This window comes from Ambystoma mexicanum, chromosome 2q (assembly GCF_040938575.1).
Source record: "Ambystoma mexicanum isolate Mex_15411 chromosome 2q, UKY_AmexF1_1, whole genome shotgun sequence".
NCBI lineage: Eukaryota > Metazoa > Chordata > Amphibia > Caudata > Ambystomatidae > Ambystoma > Ambystoma mexicanum.
In genome coordinates, this window is record NC_090924.1 from 710117647 (window position 1) to 710133428 (window position 15782).

A 15782-nucleotide genomic window follows, 5' to 3' on the forward strand; every position below is an offset into this window, starting at 1 on the left:
AACCCAACATTGTGTGTGCTTTCTCAGCATTACTCGTTCAGATAGTAGCTCATACCAACCTATGTAGGACATACAAGAATACTGGTAAACATACTAATATCGCTTTTACTAAGCTGTTGATTTTTGACAAAAATATAGCTGCTTCGAAAGAGCTGGTACTTGCAGAGATTTCTGCGGTCCTGTATCCCTCATTGGTCATCTTTACAGCAGATGAGACTAACTCTATGATTCACATGATCAACTCAAAGTATCACAATTGATTAAAGAGATACAAACTTAACTGCGAAATAGAAAAATGCAAAGAACTTGCTCACCTTGCATCCAAAAAGAATAACACTGAGCTTTGGAGAGTTCTTCGGGGCAATGCTAAATGTGTATTGCCTATCAATTGTATGCCTGAACAACTATGGGCCAAGCACATTGCCTCCATTCTAGGCAACATTTGCTCTGATGACACTCCATTTCCAATTCCCATCACTGCATGGTAGTGTAAGTCTTCTATACTAGACCTCATTGTGATCATTGAGCAACTGAATGCATCGGGCGCAGTTGGCCCTGACGGAATATCTAATGCTGTTCTGAAACTCTCACCAGGACTGTGGGCACATACGCTACATCTGCTATTTGTCCAAAGAGGCAAATGTGCTATCCTTCCATCATCATATCGGGAAAGTCACGTAATCCCAGTCTCCCAGTCCATAAAAAGGGGCCTTGGAATGTCCCTACTAATTACAGAATGCTTGCAATGCTTGACATTGCATCAAAGATCTTTGCTAAAGTGCTACTCGCAGAGCTGACCCTGTGGATCAAAGAACATAATATTCTGCCACCAAACCAAATGGGCTTCATTACAAAAAGCATCTACCACCCATAATGTGCTTATTTTAGTGGCATCAGTTGAGTATGCATGGTTATGCAGAGACAGTGTCGTATACTGTGCATTCATTGATTTTAATGTCGCGTTCAACTCTATTCTGCAGAACAGACTCTGGAAAAAACATTCCCTGTTAAAAATGTTGTTGTTGTTCCATACATATATGACAGTAAAGATACCTCTTCATGCTTTGGGTAGGCTTTCGACCTGGATTCCTGACTCACCGGGGAGTGAAACAGGGCTGCACTGTTGCTGCATCCCTTTACAATTTGTATTTAGCCAACCTTTCCGAGTTCTTTATTAATCTACCAACATGTCCGGTAAAAGTCAGTTCCCAGTTAATCAGCTGGCTTGCCAATGCAGACAACCTCCTCCTAATTGATCATACACCGAAAGTACTGCAGGCCTTAGTAACTGCACTTAAAGAATACACAGTTTTAAATGGTTTGTCAATCAACATTGCTAAGAGTAAAACTAGGCAATTCTCTTGCAAATACCCTAGCACAAGACTAATCAGTGTGTTCTAAACAGTTCGAAACTTGAACGTATTTGTTCTTATAAATATCTTGGGGTATGTATTGACAACGCTCTACAATGGTCAATCCACTGGCTCGCAACGAAGAACAAGCGTATGACAGCTGTTAGTGCTATTAGTTTGTACTTTGGCGTCAGGGGTGCATGTCTATTTCAACCATTTTGCTTTTTTTATATCAAACAAAGATCCTCCCTATTCTCTATTATGGGATTGAAGTTTGGGGGTACCGTTACTTAGCCAAACTTCATACCTTGGAAGAATGAATTGTACGTACCATTTTCTGAATGCTCTGCACATTGCCAATTGAAGACCTATACCTTGATTTTGATCTTATCTGTATAGATCAGGAATTTGTTCAGCGAGTGGTTATGTGCTGTGAACACTGGTTAAATCAAGGCTAAAAGCTATCATCAGTCGAAAAATACGCTTTTGCATTGTATTATGTAATGTGATTTTATGTTCCTAATTTGTTGTATATACAAAGCCATATGGCTAATCATATATTAATAAGCATTAAACACTATGCACCTTGCCATTGCAGTTAATTCTTTTTTGAAGCTAAGACCCCTGTGGTAAAGACTTATATCAAGTGGCACCTGTGTTTGTTTGTCTTACCACTACAAGTGATGTTATCTAATTTGGTATTGCTAGTGTTATTGTGCACATGAATTTTATGTTATTTATTTTCACTATCAAAGGGTATTAACGTATTTGTATATTTTGTCAGTATGTCTATGCGAAGATAGATTAATTTTGATGTGTTAAACACTGTTGATATGTGTATGTTAGTCATCTAATTGTATCACACTACATAGTATCTAATGTTATTATTATAATTTATGAAAACATTTAGTGTTATTGGTGAATGTAAAAACTCATTTAACTAAATTACAATAAATTGAATTAAATTAAATGTGTCCCTTGTGAAATAATGATACAGTACAGGCATGTAGTTTGTCCCAAGCTGCTAGTAGGAATTTCTCCTTCATTTAGCTTCACAGATTTGGCTCAAGTTCCGGACAAATTTTGGACAAACAATCTGCACAACGTGGGACTTTTACAAAGTGTCACACCGAAACGAATCACAGTGAAACCCGGCGCTGTGTTGCAGTGAGTAGAACTACTGCAACGTCCATTTTGCCGGCACCTCTGCCAAAAACATTCACAAAATACAAATGATACAAAATAACACTCTCCGAGCAGCCCTTAACATCCAAAAATGGGACCACATCACTGTAGCTAGGAGAGTTGCCTATTGGCTCCCCATACGGGAAAGGATCACATTCAATACATTATCCATCACCCATAAGTGTCTTACCAACACTGCCCCTCCCTACCTTGTCGACAAAATCACTAGATCCCATTCAACGAGGCCAACCAGAACTGAATATGTCCATCATCTCTGGCAATCCAAAGTCAATCGATCAAGAGCAGGAGGCGCTAGCGTTCCATTCATTGCATCCAGACAGTGGAACTCCCTGCCGCCCACACTTATAGCCAAACCCTCGTTCTGGACATTTTGAAAAGCTCTAAAAACCTGGTTGCTTATCTAGATCTCACCACCGGTATGCAAGTGATTTCTCTTGCCCCCAAGTAATCCCTGCCTCATATACTGTAATTTACCTGATTGTAAAAGTGCCTCTATGCCTCATGTACTGTAGGTAACTGTATTGTAACAGTGTATTGTAAGTAATTGGATTGCAACAGTGCCTCAATGCTTTAGAAGTGGAATACATAAATAAACAAAGTATCCTCTATCAAGGGCAGCAGAAGAGGGGATGCATGACACTATGATGGCCCTTTTATATCAGGGCATCATAGTACCCTAAAACTCACCCTGTAACATGGCTATTTATCCAGTGATGAAATCAAAAGGTGCTAGTTGGAGGATGATTCAAAATGTACACCCTCTTAATGATATTGTACAGGCAGAGTTCCCAGTGGCTCCAAACGCTGCTAAAATATTGTGCAATATACCTGTTGAGGCCACTCATTTTACTGTAGTGGATTTGAAAAATGCTTTTTTCTCAGTATCCTTGCATACTGACTTGCATTATCTCACCATGTTTATATTTGCTGGGAGCCGATTTGAACATACTAAGCTTCCTCAAGGGTACTGTTAGCCCTGAGTATTTTTAATAGGTGCTACATAAATATGTAGGTAACATTTCTGTCCGTAGTACCATCATTCAATATGTGGATGATTTGTTGGTATGTAGCCGTACAGAGCACCAGTGCAGTGAAGACCTTATGGTGTTGTTACTATTGTTGGCTGGCAAAGGGAACAAGGTGGACAGAACACAATTACAATATTGTGAACAGGAGGTGTTGTATTTGGGACAGTTGTTTTCAGTGAATGGAAAAAGAGTAACTCCAGTACCATTGGCAGCAGTGCGTACCACACCCCAGCCAGTGGCAGTGACGGCTATGCACACATTCCTTAGATTATTCCTTAGATTATGTTTGATTTTTTGGTTACACGTCATACACTAAACCATTGCTCCAGGCACTAAAAGGAGGTTAGTGAACAAAACTGACTATTATTTGGACTGATGAAATGATCACTAAGTTCCAGGAGCTCAAAGATGTTATTTCTACTGCCCCAGTATTGGCTCTCCTAATTACATGCAAGAGTTTTATCTCTTTTCACACTCTGATGGTCAGATGATGACTGCTGTGTTGACACAACGCAGGATCATGGGGCATAAACCTTCGGCCTATTATAGTGGTATGTTGATCCTGTTATGCAAGGGCAGTTTCCATGCAAACAAGCACTGGCTGCAGCTGCCTTCGCTATTGAGAAGTATGTGATTATTGTCGTGGGATTTTCGTTAGCATTGTACATGGAGCATGCAGTTTTTGCGATAGTAGAGAGGTCCAAATCCACCCTGACCACACAAAGGGCTTCTGCATATGAAGTAGTACTTTGAAGCCTGTCTATTCACATTGTTGCTTGTAAGACAGTGAATCCAGCTATCTTCTTGACTGAACCTATTATTGACGATGTCGAGGTTCATGACTGTGTTACATATGTAGGTACAGAGGATGATGATATAACAATACCGAGATATAATAATCTGCAGAACCGGAATCAATCCTGCGTTTGAATTTTAAATTTCGCAGCACATACCAAGATGGCTGTCTGATTTTCACAGCTTTGTTGAGAAACAGTTGGGCCTCCTCGTCAGGGCCTTTCTGATTGCCACTCACAGTCCTACATCAGCCAATCCTCAGGACCATGAGGCGGAAGTCGGCCGCTCACCAAAGGGCCACTTCCTAAGGGCCTGTCTGTGCCTGTCCAGGCCTAACGTGCTGTTAGCTGGACATGCCGCCAAAGCAACCACACTCTGTTTCCATGAGTACCCCCTTCCCTTTGCGCTATTATTCTGCTCCCTTTCACCCGTAGATATTATCCACCTGTATTCCATACTCCCCAGCTCTCTACCTTCAGCGTGCCATACATCAGTTTTTCACCTCCATGTCTGCATAAGACCCCGCGAAGGTGTAGCTCCCATCAACTACCTCATAGCTACCGCCCCATCTATATACCTGCAGTAACTTGCTCAGTGTTTTCAGTTCCTGGAACCGCAAATAGCCTAAGCAATTACAGCGGATCAGCCCAATTACTCTGATACACCCTTACTACAGACTGTTCACACTATCGACCCTGCATGAACTGCTTCCGGGCAGGCTACTCAAGAACTTTGAACTTCTTGCGGAATTGGTTATCAACAGTTGGAATTGATAGGCATCCCCACTCTGTCATCCCATAGTGTCCAGGTATGAGAGGCACCCAAATAATATGCTGTGATGTTCATTTATAATACTTCCTGTCTAAATGTATGATGTTGTATCCACATGGGGGCTGGCACAAAATTCAAATATCTAAGTTCACGCTTAACTCACAAGACATTCCCCCTCCCCATTCCTGCCCTCCTTCTTCTGTGCCCCACTACCTCCTCATGCTCCCTCACCCGTAAATTCCAATCTCCCCTGTGACCTCAAAGACAGTAGACTTATTAACCAATCTTTTGGCTAAGAACTAACCCACTTTCACATGAGGCCCAGGTCCACCCAAACTAGAAATCAACTTCTAGGTGTACGCACCTGCCACACAGTTATCACCACCAAAGGAAAGTCTGAGGCACAACCACAGCACCCCCCTAAGCGTAGGTTTATGGTTCCACCCAAACCTAGTAAGGATACCAGGACCCCAGTCCCAACCATAAATGATAACACAGCCACATCATCCATCACCCCTCTCCAATGTGCCCTTGTTAACCCACGCTCACTCCCAGCACATGCCACTGAAATGTACGACCTTCTAAAAGACTTGGATCTTGATGTCCAAGCCATTACGGAAACATGGCTCCATGAAGCCTCAGGCCCAGCTATCCGTATAGCCCTCCCACCAGTCTACACTTTGTTCCGTCAAGACAGAACCACCACTAAAGGAGGGGGTGTGGCCCTCAGAGCCAAAGATGCCCTTGCCATTAGACAAATCAACTCACCATTAGGTAATAATGCGGATGCCTTATCGGTAAAACTCCCCCTATCACAAAATAACACTATTGCTTTCCACGTCATCTACCGCCTACCTGGCCACTTCTCGATTTTCAGGCTAATCTTCTCCATTTGCTAGGAGACAACCTAAAAAACACCACAAAAGCTATCCTATTATGTGACCTTAACCTGGGCTTCAACGATCCCAAGGACAAACAAAGCAAGTCCTTGGCCAAAGCGCTCCTAGACATGGGCTTCCTCCAAAGAAGCAATCACCCAACCCATTCAAAAGGGCAGATACTAGATTAGGTTGTAGACCATCACTGCACGGCAGATATCAATTCCATCACTCCCTTGCCGTGGACCGACCACCATCTTATACACTTCCACATCCCAACGAGAAACCCTACTACTAAATCTAACACAGTGGTCCCAGCAGCATTAGCCAGATGCTCTAGGCTCCTTACTAGGGACAGAATCCTTCCATTCTTAGAGATACCAGCCCTGAAGCCCCCCTTCTTCAATGACTCCATAGCTCTGGATGATCTCTACAACACCTCAATCAAAGCTGCGGCAGATGCCATTGCTCCTCTAGGGAAGCAAAAAAGCTAATTCGAAGAGACACCCAAGAACTCTGAGAACTCTGTTCCCGTAAGCGTGCTGCACTCACTATATGGCAAGCCCTCCCACAGAACTCTACTTGGAAGTCTACAAGACCCTTGCCAAATAGTACAATAAACAATTACCTTAGCAAAATCCATAACCTATAATACAAGGATTGCAAATGCCAAATCCGAATCAATGGCCACTCCTCCCACCAACACCCAAGAAACCGTTAAAGATGAGGCCTGGTGCACCAAGGTCCAAACTGCCATGCTGAATAAAATCAACCACCTCCAGGATAAAATCCAGCTGCAATATAATGCCCTGCCCAAAACTAGATTCCCCACTGCGACCTTCTCTTCTCCTAGCAATAATGCCAAAAGGTCCTTTTCCTTCAAGGAACTTAATGAGACCAAAGTGCTAGCCATCATGAAACAAATCAAACCATCTTTCTGCAAAGGAGATACTTGCCCTGCCAGCCTTATAAAAGACTATGCGTACTCACTAGCCCCATTTCTAACAGCTTTCATTAATGCCTCGTTCACCTCAGGTATCGTCCCTTCTAGTCTGAAACAATCATGGTTTTGTCCTCTTTTTTGTTAAAAATATTAGACAAAGCTGCCTCTCGACAAATTCAACATTTCTTGGAAATCAACAATATCCTAGGCAAAAGGCAATCAGGCTTCTGCCTGTGCCATGGTACAGAATCTGCCTTACTCGATCTCAAAAATCTGCTAGGAGATGTTATGGATAAAGGCAAGCCAGCACTGCTCCTGCTCCTTGATCTGTCTGGAGCATTTGATCTTGTAGATCACAAGACCCTCTGTAGCCACCTCAGGGATGCTGCCCACTTCTCCCAAGGAGCCGCATCATGGATCTCCTCATTCCTTGAGGGGAGACTGATGAGAGTTTTCTCTGACCATGCCTGTGCGGTTCTGACCACCATCCATTGTGGTGTTCCTCAGGGCTCCTGCACATCACCCACATTGTACAACATTTTTACACTGCCACTCTTTAATGACCTGGACGATCACAACATAGCCTACACAAACTATGCTGATCATACTCAGGTCCTACTCCCCCTGTCTGGTTCCTATGATCAGGACTCAGCTAGTCTTCGTAAAATATATGCTTGAATCCAGGCTTGGATGGTGGCTAATGGCCTGTGCTTGAATGGGGACAAAACAGAAATCCTTCTGGTTGGCCCCAAGGAAATTCTCAACAAGATGGACAGTCAATACAGGTCTTTCAGCATTGAGAATACTCTAATCACTACCGCTGCTGCAGTCAAACACAAGGAGTCTTCCTCGACTCTACCCTCTCCATGACACATCAGGTCAGCGACATTTCATCATCTGCAGCACTGTCTACCAAAATCATCAATACTGTGAAACCATACCTCTCCACCAAAAATTGTCTCACCATTGCCAGAGCTACCGTTGGGGCCAAACTGGACTATTGTAATGTCCTCCTTCTAGGCACATCAGAAAAAACTTCAACAAACTACAAATCACCCAAAACAACTCTGTCAAAGTGGCAGTAAGCATCCCCAAAAGGGAGCACATCTCGCATGCTAGATGTGATGCCCATTGGCTCCCAGTCAGAGATTGGATTATTTTTAAAACCCTCACCATAACACACATGTGCCTCTCCCTTACGGCGCCTCCCTATCTGGCAGAAAAGATCTGCCGTGCCACTTCAGAGAGGCCCAGGCAAGCACATCAATCCAATAAGCTCCTTGTCCCTACTGTTAAAAGAGCCAAAGTGGGAGGATCTAGTTTTCCATTCCTAGCACCTAAAAACTGGAACACCCTCCCTATAGATCTCAGGAATGAGCCCTCCACCACAGCCTTCCGTAAAGCACTCAAAACTAAACCTTTCAGCTAGTTCATGCTCTCATACACAAGACTACCTATATGCTCACCTTTAATATCAGAACCAGATTAGCACTGTGCCAACATCAACTGTATCATGAATGCTTCATTCCTTTATGTATTTATGTTCTCTGTATTGTATAAGTAAGCTTTTGCTGTAGCAGCGCCACGATGCCTGAGGGCCTTATGTGCGCTTTAGAAATTCAAATAAATAAAAATAAATGATATTCCTGAGGCACGTGGCCATGCTCTTGATGAAGGAGAAGTATATTTCATTGACGGATCTTGAAAAATTGAACAGGAGACATACTGGGGCAGCAGTGGTGCATCTGATGGATGGAGAGTATGAGGTTGTTTTGTAGCGGAGGTTGCTAGAACATTAATCTGCACAAGCATCAGAACTAATCAATCTCATTCAAGCTTTTGAGGCAACACAGGGGTGCTGAGTAATGATATATTTGGACTCAGTATACGTCATGACAACTGTTCCTTCAGGACTATCGAGGTGGGTGAGGAGAGGGTTTTGCAGTGTAGATGGATCCCCCATGCAGCATGGCAGCTTTTTCAGACAGATTGATTGCTTCACTTGCACAACCTACACTTGTCGCATAGTAAAGTGCACAGCCCACACAAGTGGCATAGACTTTGTCTCCCTCAGGAATGAAACAGCAGACACTGCAGTGAAGCAGGCTGCGTTTTTGCCAGTGCCAGACATACATGAGCATCCAGTGTTTGTGAATATGCATCTACAGTTGCAGGTGCCATACATGGCCCTCCCTGTTACAGAAATTATTGAGATGCAAATACAGGCCTCACAAACTAAAAGGTCACTGTGGCAAAAGAGAGGGTGTGCACAATCTGCAACTGACTTGGCTTGAAGAGATATGAGCACAGTGAAGGTCGTGATGCCTCAAGCATTGGCTCTGGTGGTGTTTGACCAGCTTCGCTACCCCGCCCACGTATATAAACAATATATTGCAGCAGACATTCAGGAAGATTGGTATACACCCAATATTCAGGAATTGTTATCCTTGTTTGCATCCAACACTGAGTAGTGTGTCAGACCTATAGCACAGGACAAACCTTGTAGACATTAAAAGTCATTTTCTCACTTTGTAACTTTTTTCGTTACTTGATAGGGTTTTTTTGTCCTTTTTCCCATTGGGTGGAGGCTGATCTATGCGCACATCCTGATGCCAAATCGACCTCCAAGTTTTTGGTGAGAGAGTGTTTATGGAAAGTGTGCGATACTCTTAGGAGCGACAATGGCACCCACTTCTTTAATGAGTTGTTTAAAGAAATTGCAGCTCTTTCAGGAATAAAGCACAAGCTGTGCTCCGTTTATCACTCTCAGGCCAACAGAGTTGTAGAAAGGATGAACAGTCTGCTTAAAACAAAATTGTCTCAGCTGTGCACAACACTGAAAAGGAACTGGGTGCATTGTCTCCCCTTGGCCTTGTTCAGTTCAATGACCCAGCCCTGCAAGAACTATCACCTCTCCCCTCATGAGATTGTGACAGGGAGACGTATGTACACACCACTAACTCCTCCTGTGCAGAGAGCTTCAGATGCGCACAGGGCTGTGCCAATCCTGGGAGATGAATTCCATTCATATTTAACACACTTAGCAAAGTGTATTAAATACCTTTCTCAACAGATTGCCCCACGGCAATCGGAGGACATCAACAACAGCGCTGCACAGGAATCTGAAAACTCAGCACCATTTCCTGGTTATCACATGTTTATAAAATGTTTGTGCGTGGTTGGAGTGACCCTCATTATAATGGTCCTTACACTATAGTATATATATGTCAAAACCTGGACTCTTACCATGAAAGAAAAGACACCATTTTTTAGCACTGACCTGAATCAGTGGTGGTGAAGGCAGCACTAAAGAATTTCCCCAGCCGCTCTGCGCCTCCCTTTCTGCTAAACAGAAACAGGGAGTGCAGAACCCCCGGGGAAACTTTCTGGGGAATAAAACCCTGGTGGTGCGACGTCTTCTGGGTTGTAGATGCTGTAGCGGCTGTTCTGGTAGTTGGAGGAGTAGTGTCTGTATTCACTGGCTGAGTCTTTCCGTGAGTCCAGCTGTAACATAACAGCGGAACTATGTAAGGTTTCCCCACCCGAATACCTAGTATGCTTTCACAGGAAGAAAAGGATTACCCTGAATGTGGCATGACTTTGCTATAACATGACCTTGTTGATCCCAATCTGGATTGTGGTGAGCCAAAGGCGGATTTTGAGAATTGGCAGCGGGGGGTCTGCCGGCACAGGGAAAGTTAGAAAGTGAAAGAAAAACGAGAAGGTTGCTACGAGGGACGGGAGAGGTAGAGACCAACCTCCATGCAGGTTAAGTGCAGGACTTGGTAGTGGGTCCTTGGGTCGAACTCCAGAGGATGCGGTACTAAGGATATAACCTGCAGGATTAGGAAAGGTTAGTAAGTAAAGATGATAGGAGTTAGGCCTGAAACCGGGGCAAACTGTATCATACCGCAGAACGCGGTGTTGCTAGGTAACAGGGTTGCGTTGGTGGATTCCGGGAAACGCCTGCCACGGGTCACGGAAGGAGAGTTGGCAGAGAGGAAACAGAACACTGCAAAAGATAGAGGAATTAGAGATGGAAGCCAATGAGGATCACACAATAGTAGTCAAGAATGTTTGTGAAATGACAGAGCACACGCTGGAAGGAGTAGCGACGCGTAACCTCTGTGTTTGTGGTTCCTGATAACTTCTGAACTGCATGGGTGAAGCCTGAGCCGGCAGAGCTGAATAGAGTGCAATGCTGCCAGTGCTTGAGGGCACCATCTTGGGGGAATAACAAGACATCAAACCGACATGCATCCATCGATTCCAAAGGGACCATCGCTGCTTATGAAGCATGACTATATGCTAATCTCCTTACTGTTAAAGTAAAGGCACTGTATTATTGGGTACATTTGTCTGATGTTCAAAAAGCACCACAACCTGTCCCTCCACCTGTAAGCATTTTGACAGAGTGTTCCTAATTACTGTTGCTGTTTGATACAGCAGTATCAACTGTATTATTTGTTTTTCTTTCATCTTTTTGATTTTCTAAGACATTTGTTGGTTTTATTTACATCTTTTGAGGGTTTTTAATGCACTATGTTCACTACTATCACTATATGACGGAACAATATTGTAAATGTGTGTTCTGTGTGTAATCACAGTGCCATGCTGTATCCGCTTATGTGTGGGTTTGCCTTTGGGTTGTTAATATATATATATTTAGTGTTATTATATGCATATGCCATATAAGCGGGGGTGGGATCTCAGTAGTAGTACTGCTAAGGAATGCACATATGTTTGAGTTTTTGACAATTATTTTGAAGCTGCAACACCCAATGAGGAATATCCAATAAACAGTAAATTATAAGCAAATTAAAATTCAGCATACTTTATTATGGGATTAAAAAATACGAGTGAAAAAGGGTTTGGAGGAGTGTTTGATACAATGTCCAATGTGCACCACTCAGAGTTTAACAATATGTGATATAGCTATATAAACTCAGTGGGGAAACAGAGGGGGGTTATGTCTGCACCCCCTTCCCCCACATGTCGTGAGCACCAAAAATGTTAGCACCTTGGGAGATATCACACTCAGAGGCCCAGTGTCTGGTACACTTAGCGCTGTGTGGAGTTCAAAGTTTATTCCATGGGCACAAAGTGCACGTTGTACTAATGGACAAAGATAATGAGAAGTGTGCAAAGGATAACAGTGCAATTCTTGGCCTATGTTGAAATTGGATTGGGTATTGTTTATATCAAACAGATGGGAGAAGGCGGTGGTGAGCTGTGCAGCAGGGAGATTCGTAGGGTTCGGAGAAGAAGTCATATGGAATATTAATCAGAACTGTTTTGAGATATGGTCTGCACACATATCGAAAGAAACATGGATTGAAGCGCGTACAACACCAGTAAAATTGAAATCAAGGGATGAATATCAGTTTTGTTTTTAAGGATAAGTGTAATAAGAAATTATTCTAGATCTTGCAAAAGGGACAGCGGCATTGATGGACATGTACTGGGTATGCAGTCAACAAGCATACCTGCATCTTCAACCCTTTTTCCAAGGCACCTGTGCATTGACAACCCTGCACTCAGCTGTTCGGGTGGTGCCAGAAGTACACTTGACAATAGCATCCAAACGTGAGGGGTTGCAATCTTTTTCACCATCCATCTAGCCCCCCCAAGTGAAGAACAAGCGGTCATTGAAGTTGATAAGAAAAAGGTCTAACTATTTGTCAGAAGAGCCATACAAGTTGCTTAAAGCAATCCCAGATAAATATTGATTGTATACTAAAACAGAAGTATTCTTTGTGTCCCTTATTAACCCCAGGAATTCAGGCTGCCGGTAATGCCATGTTGTTGCAGATTGTTCATTGGGAGGTGATCCAGTTGGCGAATGACACTGAACAAGGTCTCAGTGAAATCAAAAGTGAACTGAGAGCGATTTGGTTGATGCCACACCAAAACCGATATGTTCTGCACCTCCTAACGGCAATGGAAGGGTGTGTGTGCAAGAAGATTGGGTTGTCATGTTGCACGTACACACCCCCAAATGATGTGGAGTACGGATCCCTGACGCATATTATAGGGGCCTTGCATAAACTGAAGATTGCGATGGAAAACAAAGCAGGGGTGCAACCTGAAGATTGGTTTGACATTCATGGGCACCGGCTGGCTTGGGACTCTGGTGAAGATTTGGTCCCGATTGTGTTGTTCCTGTTGGTGGTGTTTTGCACATGCCAGACGATGCTCCGTTGTTGTGTCAAGGCTATCCCGAGCAGCACAAAAATGATGGTTACTATTGGGGCAAGGATAGCTCTGCCTGGAACAAAAGAGGGGCAGGCTCAAACTGAGGATTTGAATAAGCCACGTAGAGTCTGAATTGAACAAACCCCTCAGCCTGCCAGCAACACTAACATCACCCCCACCAGATCCTGAGAACTACACTGAGCACTATGTAGATTTAGCGGCTGATGGGGATTGCATTTATCTTACATCTACCCTGGAAAAATAGTATGCACGAGACAGAGGTATTTTGAGTCACGTGAGTAGGGCATGGGTCCCTAAGGAAGAAGATAATGGAGAAAGAGCTAAATTAGTTAATGAGGGATTAACTAAAGGGGGAAAGTTGGAATGCATGTTCAGACCACCACCCCTCCCAGATGATTTAGATTCCGAAAAATATATTAAAATATGAAAATGAGCACGGGATAGTGTGGGGGAAGGGGTGTGTGTTATGGGTGGGGTTAATTGGCGGGGTAGGAAATCATAGAGGGGAAAGTTAACCAGTAGTGTTGCCAGTGAATTATGCAGGATGTACTATGCATATATACACAACAGTCATAACGCAAACTAACACTGCATTTACGAGTAGGCCTTAATCCTCACGGATCGTGTTTTCACAGAAGCATAGAACAACAAGGCCTTATTCCTTGCCTCACCATTGCATCCTGATTCCCAGGCATGGCAAAGAGCACACATATGGCCCCAAATCAGCTAGGCCTTTGAACTACGAATGTGTACAGCTGAAGAAGCAAAGGGCTGTGGCCTAGTACCAAGGTCGTATTCCTGGGAGTGAAGGCAGAGGTCTTGGGATGCCAAAACACAAACCAAGATTTAAGACACTAGCGCCCCCCAGAATGATGGTCACCCTGTTTTAACTACCAGATGTGCAAGAAAATGGGCTCTAAATCCTATGTGTACTGGATTGATTAATGGCACATTAGGTTTACTCTTCAGGAAGGGAACTGATAAAGTGGAAAGTGGAGGACAACATGACCTATGTTTTGTGCCAAAGACAGCTCCGAATGATGCCCATACAGTGGGGAGGGCATGATGGGCATGCCAACATGTCTGGGATGAGAAAAGGGCTTTTTTGTTTGCAAGGACCAGGCTGTCCACAAGGTTTCCCACTGAGTTCCCAGTCACATGGTTAGGATCGAAGGTAGGGAGGTGCCACTTGAGGTTAACTAATTGCTTTGCAGCATTCCATGATGGATGAGGACATTACTCACTTGTGGTGAATATGAGCAAGAAATCACTGGAACCAATTAGAGGATGGGTTATATGTAATCATTAGCATGTATATAGGCAGCAGCCAATGAGGGTGGGGGATTCACACTGTATATCGAGTGGGTCATGCGTGACAATTTTTGGTGAAGATGTGTGAGAAGTCAGTGGAACCAATTGGAGGATGAGCTATATGTAATCATTACTATGTATATAGGCAGCAGCCAATGAGGTTGGGGGATTCACACGGTATATTGAGTGCATCATGAGTGACGATTTGTGTGTTTATAACCTGAATCTTGTATGAAAGACATCAGAGAGCTCTTTGGCAGAGGACTTGTAATACCCTGTTCCCTTATTCTTTTGTATACAAAACAAAAGGCTTTCCCACTACTGGTACCAGGGAGCGATGGATTAATCAACCTGACAATCACATCCCGCCAACATCAATGAAACAACTCACAGAGATCTTCAATGCATGCATGAGACTTCAGCACTTCCGGAAATCCTGTAAGGAAGCACGGGTCATTGTATTACTAAAGGCTGGCAAAACCACTAAGGGATCCTGCATACTACCACCCCATCAGCCGGCTCTCTGAATTATCGAAGCTCCTGGAAAAGGTCTCCCTTGTCCGCTTCAGCGACTTTACATGCAAAGGAAATCTACTACTAAAGGAACAGTTTGGATTTCTTAAGGAGCATGCAGTGATCCATCAGCTGCTGAGAGTGGTGGACACCATCAGCCATGGAGTCAACATCAACAAGTCCACAGGACTTGTCTTCTTGAATGTTGAGAAAGCATTCAGGCAAGTCTGGCACAAGGGACTGCTGCACAAGATGATCAGCCTGGGATTTTCCGAACTACCTGGTGAAGATGATTGCAAGCTACCTGGGTGACCGCACCTTTCATGTTGCCATGCCTACTGAGATGTCCTCATCACATTCCATACAAGCAGGCGTGCCACAGGGATTGAACTTCAGACCCTTCCTGTTCAACATCTTCACCAACGACATCCCAAAGGATCTCCACAAGACTGACCTGGCACTGTGTGCGGACGATGTTGCAGTCGTCTCCCAGTCATTCAGCGAAAAGCAAGTGGCGAAGAACCTGAAAGCTTCATTGGACCACATATCCATGTGGTACAGCGATTGGCGGATAGAACTCAACACCAGAAAGACAACTGCCACACTGTTCACCAGAAAGAAGATCAAGGAGCACCCGCACTTCAGCCTCAACGGGGAGACCATCAAGTTCAAGAGCAGCAGCCGCTAGCTGGGTGTGACCCAGGACAGCAAACTCAGCTGGCTAAAACATATTGAGAACACTCAGTAAAAGGCATCAGGACATCTGGCG